Source organism: Pogona vitticeps, chromosome 4, assembly GCF_051106095.1.
Source record: "Pogona vitticeps strain Pit_001003342236 chromosome 4, PviZW2.1, whole genome shotgun sequence".
Taxonomy (NCBI): domain Eukaryota; kingdom Metazoa; phylum Chordata; class Lepidosauria; order Squamata; family Agamidae; genus Pogona; species Pogona vitticeps.
In genome coordinates this window covers 102375287-102388509 of record NC_135786.1, presented here as the reverse complement: position 1 = coordinate 102388509, position 13223 = coordinate 102375287, and the positions used below count along the sequence as shown (strand labels likewise).

The 13223-nt window shown below is 41.0% G+C and overlaps 1 long non-coding RNA gene across 1 annotated transcript in view; it reads right to left on the bottom strand.

Moving 5' to 3' along the window:
- Window positions 1-12883, bottom strand: part of LOC144588830 (uncharacterized) — a 39870-nt gene extending 26987 nt beyond the window's left edge. The window contains exon 1 of the long non-coding RNA XR_013544554.1: window positions 10734-12883. This is a non-coding gene — a long non-coding RNA (uncharacterized LOC144588830). The remainder of the gene's footprint in view (window positions 1-10733) is intronic.
- Between the last annotated feature and the right edge of the window lie 340 nt (window positions 12884-13223).

Here is a 13223-nt window from a genome sequence, read left to right as displayed (position 1 = left end):
GTTTCCTCTTTCACTGGTTGTCTACCTCCAAAGAAGGGAAATCAGAAACCTTGAAGTTGCCTGTTAGAGGTCATCTACAATGGCCATCTTGGAGCAGGCTACTGAAATCTAAATAGGGCCACTTGAGGTCAAGTGAGCACAATATGACATTTAGTGCACTCCTACATCCAAATGGCATACACAACTCAAGGGACCCTTATTCAGTTGAGCTCGCTCCACTGTCAATTTCCAATATCATGAAGTGGCTTAATAAGCAAGACACTCCAGGATGTTGGCAAATTGAATACTTCCCCCGCTCCTTGGCACAATGGCAAGAGAAATGATTTTTTCTTCCCTAGACCATCACTGATGTGCTACATCACTTAGATTAAATGTTTAAAAAAATAATTTCTTTGCCTCCTCTGATGTGCCGGTCAAAAAACTGCCCACAGCTGAAGCTGTGAAATTATTATTATTCAAAAATACCAAATACAGTCAGTCAAATTTATAAAAACATTGACTGGTTTTATATAGCAGATTCAGGTTTCAACCAAAAACCTAAATATCTGTTAAATGTCAGTACAGTATGTATGCTGTTCCTAATGCAGGTTTTTGTAATTCTGGTGGTGTTATTTTTGAGATCTGCAACTGTTGAAAATACTGTGTGAAATTTCTTGATATTGTTCCCAAAGCTCCAATGACTACGGGGACCACTGAAGCATGTTTCTTCCACAAGTGAGATGTTTAGATTGCCAGGTCTCTGTATTTTGATAGTTTTTCTGATTCTTTATTTTCCACTCTGGCATCCCCTGGAATTGCAATGTCAATGATCCAGACATTTCTTTGTTCTATTACTACTGTGTCTGGTGTGGCACGTTTAAGGTGTCTATCCATTTGGATTCATAAATCCCACAAGATCTTGACTCCCTCATTTTCTGACACTTCCTCTACCGGATGTTCCCATGGGTTTTTCGAGGGTGGCAAGTTGTATTTTTTGCATAATGACAGTGCATTAATTTTGCCACTCTGTCATGTCTACTTTTGTAATTTGTGCAATCTTTGGACATTGGCAGATGAGGTGTGACACAGTTTTATCGTTTTCTTGGCAGTCAACATTTGCTGTTAGCACTAATTCCTTGGATCTTAGCTTTCATCACATTGGTTTGGAGTGCTTGTTCTTGTGCAAAAATCAAGCCTCCGGTTTCTTTCTTAAGGGTCCACAGTTTTAACCATGTTGAATTATGATCATGCTTGCCATCAGTATTTCTCAGATGGTATCCATGTAGTGGTTTATTTTTCCAACTTTCACCCAGTCTTCAGTTGTTGAATTTTGAAGGAACTGGTTAAATTGCACTGCTATATCTTGGTGGAGACTTGTTAGATGCTTTAACCAAAATCTGTCAACTCATAATTTCTGGGTTGTTCCATAGGTTGCTCCTCTATTGATATGTTTTCTTCCACTATTGTGTCTACCTCTACCCTCCATTTGTCTTCCATATTATGGCCATTGCCCTATATTGATTTTGCCACCTTTTCTACTTCTTGAAATTCCAGTTCTGTAAACACTTTACTCCGGATAATAAACCTTCTCTGGTCCATTAATCATTGTTCAGTTATGTAACTACTTTTCTGTTTCCTTTTCCAAATTTCCATCATTCTTTTCTGAAAACCATGGGTTGTTGGGTTTGCCTTGTAATAACATTTCATAATTTCTCAATTTTTGGCGAGAGTCCGTTTCATGTTTATGTTTTTCCAGTAACTTTGCAGCAGCCTGTCCTGGTCCTTCAACATGGGCTACAGGGTCTGCTGAGCCCTGTAGCCCATTTGTCACCAGATGCCCAAGGGCTATAGCATTTGATGCAGTCCTTGTTGACCCAAGCGACAACCAATCCGGTATGGATTTCTGTTTATTCCCTCTCATCATAATTGATGGTTGGTGGACACAGTTGTTCTGGAGGCCCTTCAGCCTAACTCTCAACCTCATTGAAGCATGTAAGCCCCTCCACCTCAACAAGGCCTGGGCCCATGAAGAGGATGATGATGATGAGGAGGAGGAGGAGGAGGAGGATATCTAGCAGCAGTCTGCAGTCACACAGGACATTAGTGTCCAAAGAAGGAAGCAGCTTCTCATTAGTGAGTGAGGAACCATTGATATCACACTGCAGAAGATACCAGCATCTCTCCATTCTCAGATCCATTGATGGAGGACCCTAGAACCCTACGTACAGTGGTGCCTTGCTTAACGACTACCTCGTTAAACAACGAATCCGCTTTACGATGAGGTTTTTGCGATCACAAAACAATGTTTAGATAGGGAAAATTCACTTGATGATGATCGGTTCCCTGCTTCGGTAACTGATTTTTTGCTAGACGATGATTTTAAAACAGCTGATCGGCAGCTCTAAAAATGGCGGCCCACTGTGCAAAATGGCTCCCCGCTGTTTTTAGCACAGATTCCTTACTTTACAGGCACCAGAAAATGGCCGCCCTATGGAGGATCTTCACAAAATGAGCAGGTATTTAGCCCATTGGAACGCACTGAATGGTTTTCAATGCATATCAATGTTTTTTTTAATTCGCTTGATGACGATTTCACTTAACAGCGATTTCAACGGAATGAATTATCGTTGTCAAGCGAGGCACCACTGTACTAAAAACCATCCCTTCAGATATGAGAATAAAATTACCAGGATTTTACAGACCATGAGCACAGTCATATACTATTTTAGGGCATCTTCCCATCTCTGTTTATTTACCTGCTTCTGGAGATATTGTCATGTGGATTAAATGATAGGATGGTGCAGTTTAGTTATTTTATATTGCTAAATCTCCACAAATAGATTTGTTTTACACGGTGACTATGTGAAAAAGTAGTCTGCAGAAAATGCACATTCAAGGGACTGCTAAGAGAAAGCACAGCAGTAGCCACATGATTTAAATTGATAGAGTCAGCAGTGTTAATGCCTCCAAAACAGGTTGCATTATCGTTTTGAATCTTTACTGGCAGAAAGCTATAATTTACATGTACAATATCCTTCCACATTGCCTATTAATTACATCTACAGTGTCTCCGTTTACAAGCAATCCATTTGAAAACATATGCTGCAATAATTAAAATGTTATTATGCTGACAGCGCCTTTCTTGGAGGAACTTGTAACATCTGTATTGACCGCGATAAGCATTGATTATCTCAAGCGATATAAATATTTGGGGAGCTAATAACAATCAGGTAGGAATTCAGTTCATGCTATAGGCAGCAGAAATAAATTACAGGAAGCCTACATCAAAGCTGCCTCCTGCATCAGTTTGTTTTCATACTTAATGGCTCCCAATAAAGCACACAGAGAGAAAACTCTTTGGAGATTCAACATAAGGAAGTGCCTTAAAGAAACTTCCCATCCTGTTGGCATCAAGCATTTCAGGACATCTGCAGAAGCTTACAGATGTGGTACAGTGAGGAAGTGGAAAACAGGGTAAAAATGTAAGAACCTGATGAAAATACAAATGGAATACAAACTTATACAACCACAGCAGATTTTATATGATCAGTGTGAGGGGATGATAGTAACAATAATGCTATTGAGACATTCTGAAAGACCACAGTAACATGCTATAGGCTCTACACATAGGATGTGGAAAGAGCCCATGTCTATTAGCACACTCATAAACTCTCTCCACATGTCATGTGCGGTATCTACACAAGGCTCTGGGTATCCAGAGCAGAGGTGCAGGTGGGACTAGAAGTACTAATGTAGGTCCCCAGCTTCCTCACTTGTTCTGTACTGCCCCTTTAAGAAGAGGGTTCACCAGACCCCAGTGTTAGCAGGCAATTAGTGTTTCCAGTGTGGGATCGGAAGGTAACAAGTGGTGTTGGACGTGCAGTCATGGTGGCTTATGACTCCAATGCTGTGATTCCACTTAATGTTTTAATCTGTACTCTATTGGAGTTTTGTAGCTCTTGTAAAGTACAGACCAAAACCCAGAGTGAACTGACAGGACCTCTAAAATTGGTTTCATCAGCTGCCATTGTTTGCAGCACTTCCTTAAGGGTGAAGAAAATCGTGGACCTGTTTCAGTTAATTTCATTCCATTTCTTAAAGTCAAATGTTACTGTGTGTTCCAAGAAATTTTACTAAATCATATACATGAAGACATGTGTATGCAGTGCTCTTTCTCATATCCAGAACCATCATATACTTTCATTTCATTCATGACTACAGCAAGTGTTCCCTACAGCAGACCCATATGGTATAACAATATGATTTCTAAAAGGCATGGAAAGTCAAACTTCTTTCCCACCGAAAAGGCTGGATGAAATTATAACACATTGGATCCCAGTGGGTCCTGGGCTGCAGGGCTATTTCCGTTCAAAGAAGGCACTGGGATCCAATGGTAACTCCTGGTAGCAGAAGGAATGTGAATCAATCCTTCTGAATCTTCCTTCCAACATGCAGCCCTGCCCATCACCTGCTGCTCCAGAGTCAATCTTTATGGACTCAAAAGGCACTGCAGTGAATATCATTTCTTTGTTTTTCATGCACACCTTCGGTTCATTTCCTTTCATTGCTATGCCACTTTCCTCCTGGTGGAGGGTCCCAAGATGGCTTGCAAATGGTTAAAAAAAACACACATGTGTAACTAAAAGCATAATGAGTTACAAGTAAAAGACAATTATATTGTAATTCCATAATATAGGAATAGTGGTTAAAAAGTCATTTTAAAACATGTTTAAAGCACACTGTGAAAAATAAAAACAAACACAATTCTGTAATTAGGCTCCTTTCGTCTGTCCACTTTCATTGCTAAAAGCCTGCCTAAAAATGAAAGTTGTTACCTGTGGCTGGAAAGAGGGGGAGGGGACTTGGCCTTCTTAGGAAGGGCATCCCATAACCTGGGAGCAGCCACTGAAAAAAACACTCTCTCATTTTCTTATCAAGCGTGCCTATGATGGTCTCCCAAAAATCTTAAACCCAGGCTGGCTGATATAGAAGATACAGGCTAAGATAGAAGATACAGATTAAGTTCTCCTTACATTCTTCACCAGAATAAGAATTCTTGTATTTGTGTCAGGTCCTATATTGCATTCACACCCTTAAAAGCCATGGCACGCTCAGAGCAGGGGTGGGCAATTTTGTCCAGCCTGGGTACCAGCACACACCATGGGCAACGCCAGTCTCAAAAAAGGATGAAATTATTATCCCAACAGGTAGATAGAATACAATGTGCTAGGATGACCATCTTCTGTATAGGTTTATGATTTGGAGAAGACTGGGGAGGGAGCTCAAGGGGCCTCCCCAATCAACCTAAAGCAAAAAAAATTTTCATTCATGGAAGCCTCCAGAGATGGGAAAACACAATCTTAAATTAATTTTCGTTCCACTTTTTGGCATGGGGGTAGGTGGGTTTCTGCCTAGGGCTGGAAGTGGTTTATAAAGTGAACTGTGCTCACCCCTGCTTTCAAAGAACAGACATGTTTCAACTATCAGCCTGTGGGACAACAGAGACAAGACTAATTCTTTGGCGGTAGAATGCAGAGTGTGGTCTCTGAAGATCATTGCAATTGGGTCTGTTTTTGCAAGAAAAGAAGAAACCATCTCCTTATTCACTTTGACTATACCATGCATGAGTTTATATATTTCTTTCAGACCAAAGAACCCCAGATGTTGCAGTTTTTATATCAGTACTGCTCACCTACAGTCATAAGCTGAAATTCTATTTGCACAGATATACCACATAAGGTTGTTGGTATCAGCAACACTGGTGATTTTTCTGGAAACTAAATATTTCTTACTTGCATCATAAGGCTCCCATGGCTTCCGTGTAACCCGCTTCACCATTGAGAAGCTGTGGGAACCATGAGACGGGAGGAGAGAGTCTTTAATTACCAAAAAAAAAAAAAAAATCACTGCCACCAGCGTAGTTGCACAAACAGAATTTCAGCCATAGACTGGAACAATCCCTCCAACCTAGAACTGGGATCCATATGCATACAGAAAACAGAATCCAAGGTTTCGGAGGACACATCAAAGGAATTTCACTATGGGAGGAGCAAGCTTTGCTCTATAACCAGCATCCATGGTTGGATTAATGTAAATGGGATTATTGTTAAGTGTTGACTTGCCACTGAGCAATTGAACAAATGGGTCTACTCTATAACTGAGCTTTGCAATGGAATACTGGTTTTATATTTATAACCCTAATAATCCAATGGATGTTTCATACAAGTCCTTCATAGGTGATATGTGTGTTGGGGGAGGGATCTCTAGTACAAACTAAGGCAAGGTAGATTATTCTATAATTTATAACCAGTCCTTAAACCAGATAATTATTTAATTCATTTTTGATACAGGTATTCTCTATGGAATATAGGTACATGTAATATGTATTTGTTTCTTAATCATGTTTTAATGACTACTGGCCTCTTTCTTATGTTCCAGGATCATTTTGTATTCTTTTTTTCTCTCCGTTTTTCAGTTCCAGGCATTATTTTGTCTCCTTATGACCTCTGCACAGTTTTCTATGACAAAGAAACTGTTAGCAGTTTGTACTGTTCAGAAATGCACAGATTAATTGTCTCCTACCATTATCACGTCCTTGGTTTCTTCAGACTAGTGCCTCAGCTTTTTATTCTCTCTCCTCCGCCCCGTAAGAATAGTAAAAAAGACATTGCCGCCTGCAATAGCATAAGCTGATGCTTTATAGACATAACAATAGCTGCTTATTGTGCCCTGTACAAACTACATTTAATTATCTTTAGATTACTTGTTTTATTTTATTTTTAAAAAATGATTTATAGCTGGAGACATTTAAAGAGACTTCTCCGGCATGTTGCGTTAGGCTGCAAGATAATATCTTTTCTTAATGCATGCTCCAGCACAGGCAAATGTTCTTCGGTTTTTAAATTATTGTATTGATTTTGAAGGAATTAAAATAAAACTATTTTATTTGGTTTAGTAGGTGTTAAACAACCACTTTGGTTAACCAATAAACCAAAGCGAACGTTTGTTCAATGTCCATGTTAGTCTTTATTATTTTACATTGAAGAAATTGGAAAACGGCAGCCACATGACCCAAAACAGATCAGTAAGAGTGAAAGATGGCTGTGGTTTAAACTCTGGGAAGTTTTCTGTGGTTTTCACTGACAATAGCTTCATCCCAATGATACACACATCCCTACCTTTAGTCATAATATGTCAGCGGCACAGGACACAATGTTTTTAGTGCGGCCGCCAAATTGATAGCTGTGGCTCTGTGCGATCTGACAATGACTGCCGTGAAAGGGAATTTCTTTTAGGTGTTGCCCCCATGAATCAGGACTCCTGAGTTTCTGCTGGGCTCCATTATTTTCTGTCTATGTCATAGTGTAGCTTTGGGGCTTGAGAGATCCAGATCCTAGTCCTCATTGAACCGTGAAAATCACTGGGTGACCTGAAGCCAATCAACTCTTCTCTCAGCCTGATCTACCTCCTTGGGTTGCTGTGAGAAGACCAGGAGGAGCGGAGGTTGGGAGGGGAGAGGAGGAGGAGAGTCATGTTCTCTCTGGAGGCAAGGCAAGATATAAATGTGTAATTAATTTTTTTAAAAGAGAAGTCACTTGAAGCTTTTTGAAATGTAATTTCATTATCTGTGAAGGAACAAAATCTTCTCGGCAGATTTTGTTCCTGTCCAAAAATAACTAGAGATCATGCCAATGTCCTGTTGCCAGTCCAAACTTGTATAAACCCCATTGAGACACCTGATCTGCTCCCGGTGGAGCTAACAATATGCGACTGGATAGATATATAGATCTAGACAGAAGTCAAAACCCAGAGAAAGGAACTAAAACATTCTTGGTTCTCCTTCCATTAATCATCCCCTGCATTGTAGAAGCAAAGCAAAGTGTGCTACTTATATACTGCTCCACAGCACTTGAAGTATTCTCTGGGCAGTTTACAATTTAATAACACAGGCTATGCATTGCCCCCCCCCCCCCCCGAGCCTCAATTTACCCATCTCAGAAGGATGAAAGTCAGAGTCAACCTTGAGCCAGCTACCCAAGTCCATCCAGACTGAACACAAGCTATGAGAGGGGAGATGAAAATATGGGGAAGTGGCGTGGAGAGTTCCTGTCCATTGCCTTCCTCCAGGATACTCTGTTCCATTCTCCTCCCTTTGGTTTTCCATTCCACCTTCTTTTGCCCAACAATAAGCCAGCATTTTCTGGTGTGTGTCTGTGTGTGTTTATTCCCCAGGCTTGCTATTTCCATCTTGTGCAGGAATGCTGCATTTTCACCTGAACATCTGAAACAGAGAGAGCCACAGCTTTCCAGGAATTGATTAAATACTCTTCACAGGACTGACTATGATATGCCATTTCACCCTTATAGCCCTTATATTGCAGATTGGGTTCTGTAGCATTTCGAAACATCCTTTATTCCAATATTGATTGAGCATTGGCGCCTCTGCTCAATTAATGAGCTTGTAGATGAAGTGACATTTGAACTAGGGATTTCAAAGCTGGCAACACATCTTCTGAGCTGGTATACTACACCAGTTTTGCAGCTTAGCCAGGCCACTAACATTTTGAAACACAGATTCTTGGGGTAAGCTGTCGGCATGCTGTAAATACATGAGCTGCTTCTTCTTCTGTGTCCACCTGGCATCAAAATCAGAAGATTCCAAGCCAGAAAAACTAATGCAGACAACCAACAGTGGGACATGTAACCAAATCTTGCAAGTTATCCCCATCTCTTAAGACAGGGAGGAATAACTGTATTGTTGGACGTCAACACTCATCATCCTTTACCACTAGCTAGGCCAGCCAGGCCTGATGGGAGCTATAAAAAGAAAAAGAAAAAAGCAAAGTGTGCTGCTTATATACCGCCCCATAGCACTTCAAGCACTCTCTGGGCAGTTTACAAGTTAATTATGCAGGCTACACATTGCCCCCCCCCCAGCAAGCTGGGTACTCATTTTACTGACATCAGAAGGGTAGCAGGATGAGTCAACCTTGAGCCGGCTACTTGGGATTGAACCCTGAGTCGTGAGCACAGTTTCGGCTGCAGTACAGCAGTTTAACCACTGTGCCACGGGGCTCATATAAAGCAAAATGTTCTGTTTACATACCGCCCCATAGATTCTCTGGGCAGTTTACACTATAAGTATGTAGGCTACACATTGCCCCACCCCACAAGCCAGGTACTCAGTTTACTGACCTTGGAAGGACAGAAAGTTGACTCAACCTCAAGCCGGCTACATGAGCCAGTTGGGATCAAAATCAGGTCATGAGCAGAGTCTTTGCTGCAGTACTGCAGTTTAACTACTGCGCCACTAGTCCACAACATTTACAGAGCCATTTTCCTCATGCTCACTCTAAACTGCAGCCCTCCTATTCAAGCATCCTTGAAACCTGGAGCAAAAGCCCTAAGGTGTTATTCCGGTCTTTCAAAACAAAGTTCCAGCAGAGAGTAAGGGGGGAAAATCACTTTGAGGTTCATGGTGGTTCATGGTTACCCTTGAACCACAAAACATCCAAACTTTTTTTAAGAAAACGAATTATGAACTGGTTCAGCTTTTTAAAAAGTTTGTGCCTTTTAAACCTAAAGCTAACCCCTCCCCATTCCCACTACCCCCATTGCCTCTGTACCTTTTTTTTCTTTTTCTTTCTTTTTTTTCAGCCTCTCAAGAAGGCAGTGATGGAGGAGAATGGTGAGGCAGCAGCAAAAGGTAGGGAGATTATGGGGCAGTGAGAAGGGAGTGGATGAGAGAAAAAATCTGGAAGTTCAAGAAAATGCTTTTAAAAGTTTGTGGTTTAGGTCTGTTTGGGTTCTTTGGTTTGGACAAACCCAAATTGATCTTCCATGAACTTCTTGGTCTGTTTTTTGGTTCACGCCTATCTCTGCTAGAAACTGCTATTTGCCAGGCTTAAACTTGAGCATTTTGTTACAAAAGTATATGTGGGAAGGTTCATTCTGGAAACAAGGAAGGAGAAAGTATACACCTTTTCTTTTCCTTCTTTTGAAATATGTGAAAAGGGACTCCCTTAACCTCACTGTGCACTTCCCTCTAACCTTCATCTCTCCCTCCAGGTCCTGTTTTACAGACCACGGTCATCTATTTGAAGGACATGATTGTTTTATTTTTGAAGGTTGCCTTTATTTGAAGGGTTGTCCTGTCTTGGTCTGGTTGAAAGAGAAACGACAACCACAAGAAAAAGGACCAGTAGGGAATGGACTTTATTGTTTTAACAAAAGAGGGGGACATGAAAAAAGGCTCTCTCTCTTTTTTTTTTTTCCATTTCTGTTTTCATTCTTTGATTCCCAAAACTTTGGTTTAATGAAAAAGACAGAACTAAAGATTTTACCCTTTCCCCCCCCTTCACTCCTTTCTTTCAAATCCCCCAGGAAATCTTCCATGAAATAACATTATAAGGGTGGATGTCAACAGCCAATCAGAATGTCCAGGGAAAAGTGGGAAATTTGAAGCTGTAAAAAAGCCTGGATTGGTTGGAACCCATTGAGAGTGCTGCTGCTTAGATCTCAGATTCCTTTCCTCCTGACCCTGCTCCAAAACCTTCTCTTTCCCTCCAACCTCTCTAGCTGTGTAAGTAAATGACCTGGAGTGTTGATGAAGTTTTGGAAAGAGCAAAGGGAGAATGAGATTGAGGTATGAGGGAGTGAAGAAAATGAGGGGGTGAAGAAAAGCAGGGGTGGGGGAAAGGGAAAGGTCAGTGCAGGTGCTATTGCTTCTGGGAGTTCCACAGCCAGGGATATACCTGAGAATCGGCATGCAGAAGTGACAAGAACTTTTCCAATATCCTTTCCTTATTTCCTTTGGCCTTTCTTTCTTTCTTTCTTTCTTTCTTTCTTTCTTTCTTTCTTTCTTTCTTTCTTTCTTTCTTTCTTTCTTTCTTTCTTTCTTTCTTTCTTTCTTTCTTTCTTTCTTTCTTTCTTTCTAGCCTTGTCTTGCAGCATGTTTCTAAAAACCTTTCAAACAAACAAACACTAAAATAATAATAAAAAAAATCCCTGGGCTACAGAGACAGGTTTGGGTGGCAGGTAGCAGGTGTGAGTTCCAGATGATCTGGATGATCTGGAATGTAAGATAGTGTCATGACTAATAACTTAAAAGTTCACCCAAAGTTTCACTCTCCTCCCTATCTTCTGCCTTGTGAGGAAGGGAAGAACTGGATAAGAGCACCTTCCATTTTTTCCCCTGCCTCTTTCCCCCAGTTCTTTCCTCCTTTTCTTTCTGAATTGTATTAAAGATGAAGGAAGATCCATGTAAGAAGCAGGAGGAGAAAATGAATGTATTTTTTACTTGTGATGAATGACAGTGTTAGCCGGCCTGGGGGTGGAGCAGGGAAAGCAAACTTCCCTGTCAGAATTAAAAGGAGAGAACAACTCATGAAAAATATTTTTCTTCTAGCATATCAGTAAATTTCCAAGCACCTTTGGGGAGGGGAAGATGGACGTGTGATGTATTCACTTACAATTTATGGATGCACAAGCTCCATCCTGTGCAGCCTTTCTGTCTGTCTGTGCCTTTGTTGTCGGTTGTGCTGTTGCTTGCTTTTGCAGGAGATTGATTCTCTGTTGCTTTGCCTCTGTTTCTTAGAACTAGTTTTATGGGGTTTTAAGGGCTTTTTTGGACCACTAACACTAGAATAACAAATCAGGGAAAACAAACTGAAATGACTCAAAAGAGGCAGTTACTTTTTGTGTTCACAAAAGGACTTGTACATGAAAGACACAATAATGAAAGATGCATGCACACATGTGCACAGACAGAATCTGAAAAAATATAAAAACAAAAGTTTTTGCCATGCATATCTCTAGGGAGTAGCACCAATGAAGTCACCCATCAACTTTGAGCACCTGGACAACATGTTGAGAAGGTACACAGGCTTCTTGGTCACTCTCTTCCCTGTGGTAAGATCTATTCTGCTTTAATATAAATCACACTTGCATTCAACTGGAGATGTGTGTGAATTTTTGTCATGAATTGCCACTAATGTATGAGTAATGTATCATGTACCAGTTGTGTGATTTAATGCACAATAAGGAAAGTGAACAGCAATTCATTAATTAGTGGCAATCCACCACCATGATTCATGCAATTTTTGATACACTGGGCTAAATCCCAATAGGATTCTGGCCACTAAATATTTTAAAATTTTCATTAATGCATATCAAAGGCCATATATAAATTTTATGTTTATCTGTGCCTCCCCCTCTCTCTTTTTGGCAAAGTGGCCATTCTAACCCCAGCATATAAACTGTTACTTGCCAGTTCTCTTCTAATTATGGTGTACTTTCTGCTTCCTCTTCTGCTTTCGTGAACCGTGATGGATCAGAAAAGAGATCTTGGTGTGCTGGTGGACAGCTCAATGAAAGTGTCAATCCAGTGTGCGGCAGCAGTGAAGAAGGCCAATTCCATGCTAGGTATTATTAAAAAAAGGGGCCTGAAAATAAAACAGCCAACATTATAATGTCATTGTACAAAACGCTGCTAAGGCTGCACCTGGATTATTGTGTACGGTTCTGGTCGCCTCATCTCAAAAAAGAGATAGAAGAACTGGAAAAGGTGCAGAAGAGAGCAACTAAAACGATGACTGGACTGGGGCACCTCCCTTATGAAGAAAGGCTACAGCATTTGGGGCTCTTTAGTCTCAAGAAAAGGCGCCTGAGGGGGGACATGATTGAGATGTATAAAATTATGCAGGGGATTGATAAAGTGGATAGAGGGAAGCTCTTTTCCCTCTCATGCAATACTAGAACCAGGGGACATCCACTCAAATTGAGTGTTGGGAGAGTGAGAACAGACAAAAGAAAATATTTCTTTACCCAGCATGTTGTTAGTCTGTGGAACCCCTTGCCACAGGAAATGGTGATGGCATCTGGTCTAGATGCCTTTAAAAGGGGATAGGACAGATTTCTGAAGGAAAAGTCCATTGCGGGTTGCAAGCAAGCCATGATGGGGATGTATAATCTCCAGGCTTAAAAGGAAGGTACTTCAAAATGCCAGATGCAGGGGATGGGGATCAGGAGACAGGTATCTAGTTGTCTCATGTGTTCCCAAAGGCATCTGGTGGGGCCACTATGAGATACAGGAAGCTGGACTAGATGGGCCCTTGGCCTGATCCCGCAGGGCTCTTCTTATGTTCTTATGTTCTCTTCTAATCTTCCCTTCTGCAGGCAGTGACACCTCAGTATCAGAACAGTGCAGCTGATTCAGCAGAATCCCAAATCCCAAACTAAACTGG